The following is a 9,791-nucleotide window of genomic DNA, read 5'->3' as shown; positions in this document are numbered from 1 at the left end:
TGGGTATAATGAAGAAATTTGAGTTATAAATAGATTTGTACTTCACGGAAAATGTTAACAGAGATTCCTGATTTATGCAAAGATCATTTACTGGACTGAGATTTTTGGCATATCCAAGGAAATAATTTGTTCAACATTAAAATGGTAATTCACACAAAGTTTGTCAAATTATCCAACTAAAGTAAATCTAAAATGAAAAGAGAATGAAATTATCCATCTGAATGGCTGTGAACATCCTCCAAGGGAGCTTGCTACATTCTGGCAATGCCTTACAAATAGCCTCCTTTAATAAAAATTCTTAATAAGTACAAAATATGTGCATGCCAGAAATATATTTTACAATATGTTTGAGGTTACCAGTTAATTATTTAAAATTACCTTTTTGGGATGTCAATTTTATTCAACTGTGTGGGCCCTCTAGACCCTTGCCTACATCCATATCACTAATCTTCAAGAAGGTGAGTATATTCACATTTGAGAAGTGTGGACTTAGAATAAAATACTGAGTACATGGCTTTCTGATTTGTAAAAAAAAAAAAATTAAGAGAGAACTAATGACTTGCATGCAAAATCAGCACTCACTTTTATTGAACACTAATGCAAGTGGCTCCAAATCAGCAATGTTAAATTAGACATTTTATGTAACTTTTTGAGTTATAATCTACAGTAAATTAAATCTATTTAAAATGTACAAGTAAATGAATTCTAAAAAGATGTACACATTTGTGCAATCACATTTAAGATGCAAAATATTTCAATTGTTTCTATATTTCCTCATTTCCTAATTCCTCATTCCTCAATCATTCCTATATTTCCTCTCTATTCTTTTCTATCTAGCTTCTTTCCCTCAGCAGAAGGATTTTGAGATTTATCCATTACATTGCTTGTAACATTCGTGTATTCCTTTTTATTGCTGTGTAGTGTTCCATTGAACGGATAAGCCATGATTTGCTTATCCATTCAACTTATGATGAATATGTGCGCTGTTGCCAGTTTTTAGCTGTTATGAATAAAATAGTATGAGTTTTTGTGTGGGTATAAGTTGTCAATTCCATTCGGTAAGTTTCCAGGATTGGAATGGCTGGGTCATATGGTAAGTGTATATTAATTTATAGGAAACTACCAAAATATTTTTCAAAGTAATTCTACCATTTTAGATGACCACCAGAAAATATGACAGTTTCAGTTGCTCTATATCTTCACCAACGCTTACTACAGACACTATCTTCTATTTTTTATTTTTTTATCTCTATAATTGTTGTCCATAGTAGAGTTCAGCTTGTTATTCCTCCCATATCACTAAAAATAGTCCTCCTATTATAACATTTGAATATATGTTAAAATAATTGATTATATAATGTAAAAACAAGGAGATCTGGCTTGAGAGAAGTATAGCTGGAAAGAGTTCAAAACTATTGTTGCTCTAGGCCCTGTAAAACAAAATAGAAAAATAATAATCATAATGCAAACTAAGGACCTCGTAATAGAACAATTATTTGTTTATCAGGAGGTAAGATATTTTCATTATGGCCGTCAATATGATGATTTTGTTCAGTTTTCAGTACTATAGTATGAAGTTATTTAGTTTGTGAATATTAGCAGGAGGCATGTTTTAATTAAAATATACAAATTTTTTGAAATAGAATAGCTGGTCTCTGGAGTAGATAATCCTGGAAATAGACTGAAATTTGAGTCTGTGTGAATCATTTGACTGTTGTAAAAGAATTTAGAGGGACATGAATAATGGAGGGAGACAGATGAGACTAAATGATCTCCAATGTCCTTTCCATATCTTTAGTCAATCAGTTTTATTTTATCTATTTTACAGGCTTTTATGAATAATTCACACAAAGAGAAAAACCATAGGTTTATAAGAAAACAAATTATATACTTATATTGGATTTTCAAAGATTTAGGGATAATTGTTACCTTAAAAGTTAATGTTATTAATATATAATTCTTTTATAAAAAAATTCAGTGTCATATTTACAATTAGTGAAAGGATTTGGGAAGGATGAAAAAGAGGTGTAACACAGGGGAAAAAATAGGAGAGAGCAGCAGAATGTACTGAAAAGGAAAACAGTTGTGTGCATGCAGAAAAAGGTGGAGTTATACGAAGGGGGAGAAAGAGAAATCTAAAAAGAAAAAAAATTCAGAAAATAAATGATATTATAGAATAATATGCTCAGTATAGTCAAATGAACACGGTGTTGGTTTTGGAGGCTGAGAAATTTGGGATTGAATCAGAGTTTTACCACTTACTAAATGTGCATGTATTTAAAATCTCTGGACTTAGATATATAATTTGTCAAATTATGTATACCTAATATTTATTTGTTTATTTTTGGTGAATATTAGAGCTAAAATATAAGTAATGCAGTTAGTATAATGGGCCCTATGATTTAACATGCAATGCTAATTTAACATATTTCTTTGACAGAAATTTCCAGTATATACTTAAAAGGCCACACAATGTGTCGAAAACTATTATAAATAAAGTTTGAAACATACTTTAACGACAATATTATTTTAAATCAATGATTTTGATTTTCTAAATCTTGATCTAGAAGCTCTGCAGAATATTAACTCAACAAAGAAAATTGAATGATATTTGCAGTACTCCACAAAGGCAGAAAAGAGAATTAATACAGTCCTCACTCTTAAACTTTTAATACAAATGAGCAAAGGAGTCTTCTCCTGTTCTCTCCATTTTCTCCTTCCTCCCTCCTGTCTTTCCGTCCTTGCTTCTTTTCTTCCTTCCTTCTCTCCTTCCTACCTTTCTTCCCTCCACCCCTCCCTCCTTCCTCCCTCTCTCAACACTGATTTAAATAGAAACATGGGTAATTAAAGATTTATTGCAATGATTTTTGTTCAAAAAATTTTTGCTTAACATGGTATAAACTTATTTTCACTGTATATTTGTCTTACACGTGCAATATACAATTGAATCAGAATAGTTTGTAAGAGCTTATAGAATTTTGCAGTATCGTAAATTATTTAATCTATGATGAACACATGTTAAATGGCTTGCTTTATTCTGAGATTAAAAAAATACTTTGAAAATGGAAATTCTTCAGGAAATAAATCATACCGAGAACTGAAAAGTGGGCAAATTTGTACTTTTCCAAGGATGTAGTGACTAATTTTCACAATTCTGTCCTTTTTATCTCAGACTTCCTAATATTTGCTCTTCAAATAATACGTCTTTTTACTTTCCAACATAAATATTTTAAATGCTCCTGAAAACAAATGACCAAGTAAAAGCTTGATAAACATAAGATTAAAAAAAATGATAATCATCTACTTCTAGTTGTTATAATGATGGGTGATTCCTTATTCAAAATCATATCCTTATAAAGATAATCTTTAGTTCAGCTATACTGGTATTATGTATAGTATCAAAATGTTTTTTAAAATAACAGGAAGTTAATCATTAGTGTATAGAATGATTAGAACCTATTTTTAAATAGACATTCATAACCTGATCTAAATATTGGACAAAAGAAATTATATTAACAGATAAATAAAGAAGAATGATGCTATCATTGAACTTGAAAATCCAAATTAATAATCTAATTTATGCATTTTCTCATGGTTTACAATATTATTTTTATATCTTTGCACACCTTATATACATATATAATACACATACTCGCATATAAATAATAAATATTTTAATATATAAACACTATATGTAGTATATATGTCTACTATAAACACTATATAGACTATATATAAAAAATTTCAAATTTTTGAGTATTGCAGTATAATATCAAATCTCTCATGTTAAAATAAAGAGGAAACAGTGTCTCTATTTTTATGTGAAAATCTTATTTGCAGCTTATCCAATTACAATTAAACATTCCAAAATATTAACTATGGCTAAATAGTTGTATCAGTAATTATGTCAAATATTCTATTTTTTAATTTATATTAATTCAAATAACCAGAGACCTACAAATTTCCTGAGAGTTCATAATATTTTTCAGTATTAGGTTCAACAATGCAAATTTTCCTGCAAGAGTTTCCTATTTTGAATCTACCAAAAGGAGAGTGTGGTTATCATAACAGGCTCTAGCTTCACACTGCCCAACTTCTGCCAGTTATTTGCATATAACTCTGGGTACGTTTCTTAATTTTTCTAATATTCAGTCTCTTGAGTTGCAAAATGTGGGTAAGTACTTGCATCCTACAGTTCTAGATGAAGGGGAAAAGCGCGGATGTGCATAAAGCTCTTAGAACAGTGCATGGCCCGTGGTAAACTGGCGGTAAACGACAGCTCCTACTAGAAGCGAACTGCGTGCCTGTGTTCTCACGAATGCTTCCACGGCCTGCTTCCAACCTTGACACCGTTAGGAATAAGAGAAAGGAAAACAAGGTATACAGGTAATTAAATTCCTCCTAAAAATTATCAAAGAAAATCCTAGAGCAAAAAAATAATAATTTAGTCAAACTTTTCCCAAGTATCAAATTTTTATGTGTTGTTTTTCTTGCCTTTTGTGCATGGGATACTTTAGGATGTTGTCAGGTGTTTGAACAAAACCATGTAGACAAAGTATCTTTCTGAAGGCAAAAAAGTGGTCCCCAGCCTCTGTATCAGTGGCCCTTTATAGAAACGTGCTGAGTGATGCACAGAAGGAGGCCCCCTCCATTCCCTTTTACCCTTCAGAAATGCTGACATTCTTTTTAATCTTTCCTTTTCATCTTTTTGTTGACATAGCGTTGCACTCTCGGCATGTGGCTCCCTATTGCCGTGAGCCACATGCCACATGTTATGAAAGGGGGTGCTAAATATGATTAAAAGTAGAAGTAGGTACCAGCAAAAGAGGGTAGGTAGCATAAAGTACAATATTAATATCCAAAGTGAAATGTCCTTAGGTCATCAAGGTTTTTGACATATGGGTCTGTAGATTAACTCATCTCAAAGAATGAATTTACAGTTACATCATATTTTGGGGTTAAAGGCAAAAATGTAAAAAAGCTAATTAATCACACATTATATTTTACCATATGGGAATTTATTCAATAAAAAAAAATCACAAATGAGTGAATACCAAGAAGAAATTTTATGTAATGGTCATTATATGAAATGCAGAAATGAAAGACAGCATCTTTCTGTTTAGAATAATCACTACCACTTTCGAATTCTGTTAACATATTCTTAGAAGGGGTTGCCCAATAGAAAAACAATGAAGATTAGTTCAATTTTATGGTGGCACAGAGTTTAGTTGATATTTGGTGTTGACTTCATAGTGATAACAAGGAACAGGGTATAATTATTTGTTCAGAGAAATTTGCCGCAAGAGAGTTCCCTATTTTGGTAGTATTTTCCATACTCTCAGGAAATGCCCTAGGATTGTATCTTTCCACCAGATTACTTACTTGTATGTCAAGAATAATTAAAGAAAATCTAAATGTGCCTTAAGAAAAACAAAAACTTGTCTTCTGTAGCATCTCAAGTACTGTATCTCTTTAAGTATATTGGTATGTATTTATTGTTTCAGAATATTATATCGGCATTTATAAATACCAAATATATTCAGACACATTTCAGTCAAAATCATGTTCGTAGTGGTAGGGAGATTAAGAAAAGGGTAAGTGGGAATTGACGATCATCTCTTTTCTTTACCAGCAGCTCAGGAAAACAGCTGAGACCCTGCTTAAAGGGCAAGCTCTCCACCTGCCTAGCCCAAAATGAGCTAATTGCATACCTGTCAATTCATCCTTCTGTTTCCCTTCACTTGTAGATGGCTTGAAATAATGTGAAATTCTTCACGTCTCTGAATGCACAGAGGAAAGCAGGACTTGATGAAACCACTGGCCTTAGAGTGCTATTTACAGTTTAATATTTTAAAATACAGAATGCCACTGAAGTAGGGATCAGCTCTTTCTGTATGTTATTTAAAGAGAGGAGTTTACTCTAGGATCTTAGACACTGATCTTGTTGTATTTGCTATTCATAAATGGGATTATCTTGGCTAAACACACTCATTTACACACAGATCATTGTATGGATTCTCCATAGCTCTCATCAGTATGGAGAATCTGTAACATATAGGCCCAAAACCTTGAACTCTAACTTTTGGGATAATTAAGTGTTCAGACTGGCGTTTTCTCTTGGGTGGGAGAGGGGGAAATCCTATTTCTTATTAGAATGTAATTTTGTATCTAAATAGGTTATAGAAGATATCCTTAGTAAAAAGCAATATAGTTTAAAATACAGGTTAAGGTGAAAAAAATTTCCTGGATGTTTGGAAAGCCCCAAATTCCATCACATTAACTTGTTATTGCCAGCTAGTCAATCAGGAATAAGTCGTCACTGTGCTTCCTTAAACCTCTTCTTAGGATCCAAAGATTCTGGAGTTATATGCAGCCCTATAGTATAGTTTATCATCTGTTGTCCTGGCTTCTCCAGCAATACAGAGGCCTCTGTAATGGTTTTGAAAGCTACAACTTATTAATGCAAAAATTTAAAAAAAAAATCATTGTTGAGAACAAACTATAAGGAAATCTTACTGCTAGTTGTCCTAAGACATGGAGACAAACCAACTCAGTAGTTTTGCATGTATAGAAAATGATACAACTCATCAAAGCTGTTAAAAATAGTCAGGCATCACTTAATGACAGAGATAAGTTCTGTGAAATGCGTCATTGGGTGATTTTGTTGTTGTTTGAACATCATAGTGTGTACTTACACAAACCTAGGTGGTATAGTCTATTCCACACCTAGGCTACATGGTACTTTTGGGAAAATTCTTTCGGAATCTTTCGGGACCACTCTCATATATGTGAGCCATCATTGACCGAAACATTGTTATGTGGTGCGCGACTGCACTTATTAGATACTTTGAAGAACAATTTCTTCCCACGTTTAGGAAGGCAAGATTTTTTCCACTTTCACGTAATAGAAAATCAAATCTGGGTCTAATTGGTACGCCTTTATTTTTTTCTTTAGCAATTGGTAAGTTGCCATAGGAGATTTAAAATATAACAAATAAATGAATTTTGAGAAAGGATTTGAAGCAGAAAAGAGTACCCCAGCAGGAAAAAAAATGAAGATGATTATTACGTGCCACAGATAAAACGAAGAATACAACAACAAGGAAGTTGTAGAATGCAACATGTTTAGTGCAAAGCGACAGAAGAATATCAAATTTTTTATGAAGAACATCAAGGAGGATTTTTCCACTTAAATTAATAGAGAAGTGATTACCTGATGAAAATGATATCAAAAGGGAAGAGACGGTGACTTTTTCAAATATGTCAAAAGCTTTGGAAAAATTAACAAATTGACTCTCATGTGAGAGTCAGTGAAAGTTTCAACAAAAGGTTTAAAATCAAGAGACTATTCAGAATTAAGCTGTGGCTTAACGGCAAATATAATAATGGCAAATGTCTGTGAGAGAAAGCCGGGAAGCGATTACAGTAATTAACCCAGTATTGTCCTTAAAGGTGCTCTTGGCAGTTCCCGGAATGACTCAACAGATAAAAGGCAATTTATCAAATGTTACATAGCTCTCCTGTTGAGAATGGTGTTCCTGTATTAGGAAAAAGAAAAACTGGCAAAAATGATAAGTGTTAAAGTGCTCACATTCATGGGGAAATTAACCTGTTTGGCATTTCACCTGTGTGGTGAGTTAGCAGCCATGAGGCTACAATAAATCAGATGTGTGGGTTGAGGAGAGATTACAGATGTAACATTCATTGAAGTTACCCACGGTATTCAAATAGATGATATACATTCTTCAGGTTTAAATGACTTTGAAAGTTTATACTTAAATAGAAAATCAATTGTCCTTAAGTAATGGATTCCTAAAGCAGTGGGAATAACACAGTGCTTTGAATACAAGTAGTTGCTTTAGATGATCTTGCCAATCACCATGGCTCTTTATCTCCTAGCACAGGTCTGTATTCATTCAATATTGCACTGCATTGCCACATTCTATGAGGACCATCATTCATAGGAACTTGAAAGAAATACAGGAATTTAAAGATCATAAAATAAATGAGAAATTAGGAAGAGGTATAGATATGGGGAAAATTCTATAAATTTAAATAAATAATATCTTCATTAACACCAGCCCCCCAAAAGAAGAGGGAGCATTGGAAAAAGATTTAGAATGCGTTAGTAGTTTCTAAATGGGGCATCAGTGATTTCATAATCACCAAGTCTTATTTTCTTCTCTCTCACATTCGATATACTATATGACATTATTGTCAACTTCTTTCTTTTTGAAAGTCTTTATTTTTATAGACAATACACATATTTCTTCTCCATCTATCTGTCATCATTTTTCATCTATTTCTCACCAGCTTTCTTTTGTTCACTCTTTCCTAAAATATGGTTCCTAAATGGATTTATTCCCCTCCTTCCATATTATTTCTTTGGTTAGCTTCTATTGTTGTACTTTCAAAAATCACTTCTATTTTGACAACCCTCAAATCGTCCTTTTGATACCAGCTCAAGACGAGGTTGACACGAGGGAAGCCATGTTGTAGAAAAGAAACCCTACTGTAACTTTGAATGACCTCTGACTAACCAGCCCACCTGGATATGCACCCTCCAGGAGATCTAACTGCTATGTTGATTTTACGACCCCTGCTTATGCATGTACCTCCCAGCTGCAATAAGATGATAACTTTGTTCTTTTGAGTTCCTTAGGAATGTGATGACCCCCCCAACAGAGAATCTATGCTACTAGCCACCATCAATGAAAACTGAAAGATCTGGTGTGGAGACTCCCAGTCTGTAACACCCCAGGGTCAACATTCCTAATCCTCTCTCCAATAACCCACCAGCCTATACAACTGCTGTAAGATTTTGTGCCCCTGAAGATGGTTTTTTTCAGACATTAGTTGGCCATCTTCCCTCTTGCTAGCAAGCTGTAATAAAAAAGTCCTTTTTCTCCTACCACCTTGCCTCTTGACTATTGGTGTGTCTTGCGGCAAGCAGAAGGCCCCACGTTGGGCGGTAACACTTTCTAGTTCAGACACTCTCCTCTTCCTCTAGATATTACTTTCAAATGCCATCTTGTAGCTGTATCTCAGCACAATGCCTGCTCTTGCCAGCCTATCAAAGAACAAATTATTCATCTTCTCTTCTTGGATAATAATGACACCAACTTCTCAGTCTGCCTCTATCTTTTGCTAAAAATCTTAGCAAAATTTTTTTTGTTTCCTCTTTTTTAATCTCTCATCAAATATTGTCACACATACATATTTCCTTTCTTTAATCATTCTGGCACTGGCCCATTCCTGGCATGTTCACTCAAATTTGGGAGATAGGTTTCTAAATGTTCTCCCTGTCTCAGATTTCACATGTCCAATTTATTCTGACACCAGATTTTTTTATCCTAATCCAAAGATCTGGTCATCATACAGCATTCAAAATGCCTTTGTGTCCTCATAGCCTAGAGAAGACGTGTCTAACTTTTATTTTGTAGAATTTGAGATATTCCACATTGTATCTTCAACTTTCCTCTCCAGATCTAGTATCCTTGAACCTAATTCATACCAAGCAGAATTCTTTGATATTTTCTGGCAGTATCTTTCCCATGTTCAAACTGTTCTGTGATCCTGACATATACTCACACAACCAAATTTGTTTCCAACTTACAGCCTACCTCAAGGAGCACTCTCTATATGAACTTTCTCGGGTCTCTTAACCTGAATGTAATCACTTCCTCTTTGGTGCTCCAGCTGCAGAATATTTAAACTTGTTTAATAGCATTTATCACGTTCTGCTTTGTATTAAGGCAATCTGTGCGGTAAAGCCTAAACCCATGAGGTCA

The sequence above is a fragment of the Ceratotherium simum genome, chromosome 27 (assembly GCF_057802395.1).
Source record: "Ceratotherium simum simum isolate JZ-2026a chromosome 27, ASM5780239v1, whole genome shotgun sequence".
Classification (NCBI taxonomy): Eukaryota; Metazoa; Chordata; class Mammalia; order Perissodactyla; family Rhinocerotidae; genus Ceratotherium; species Ceratotherium simum.
Note: the sequence above shows the minus strand (reverse complement) of the source record.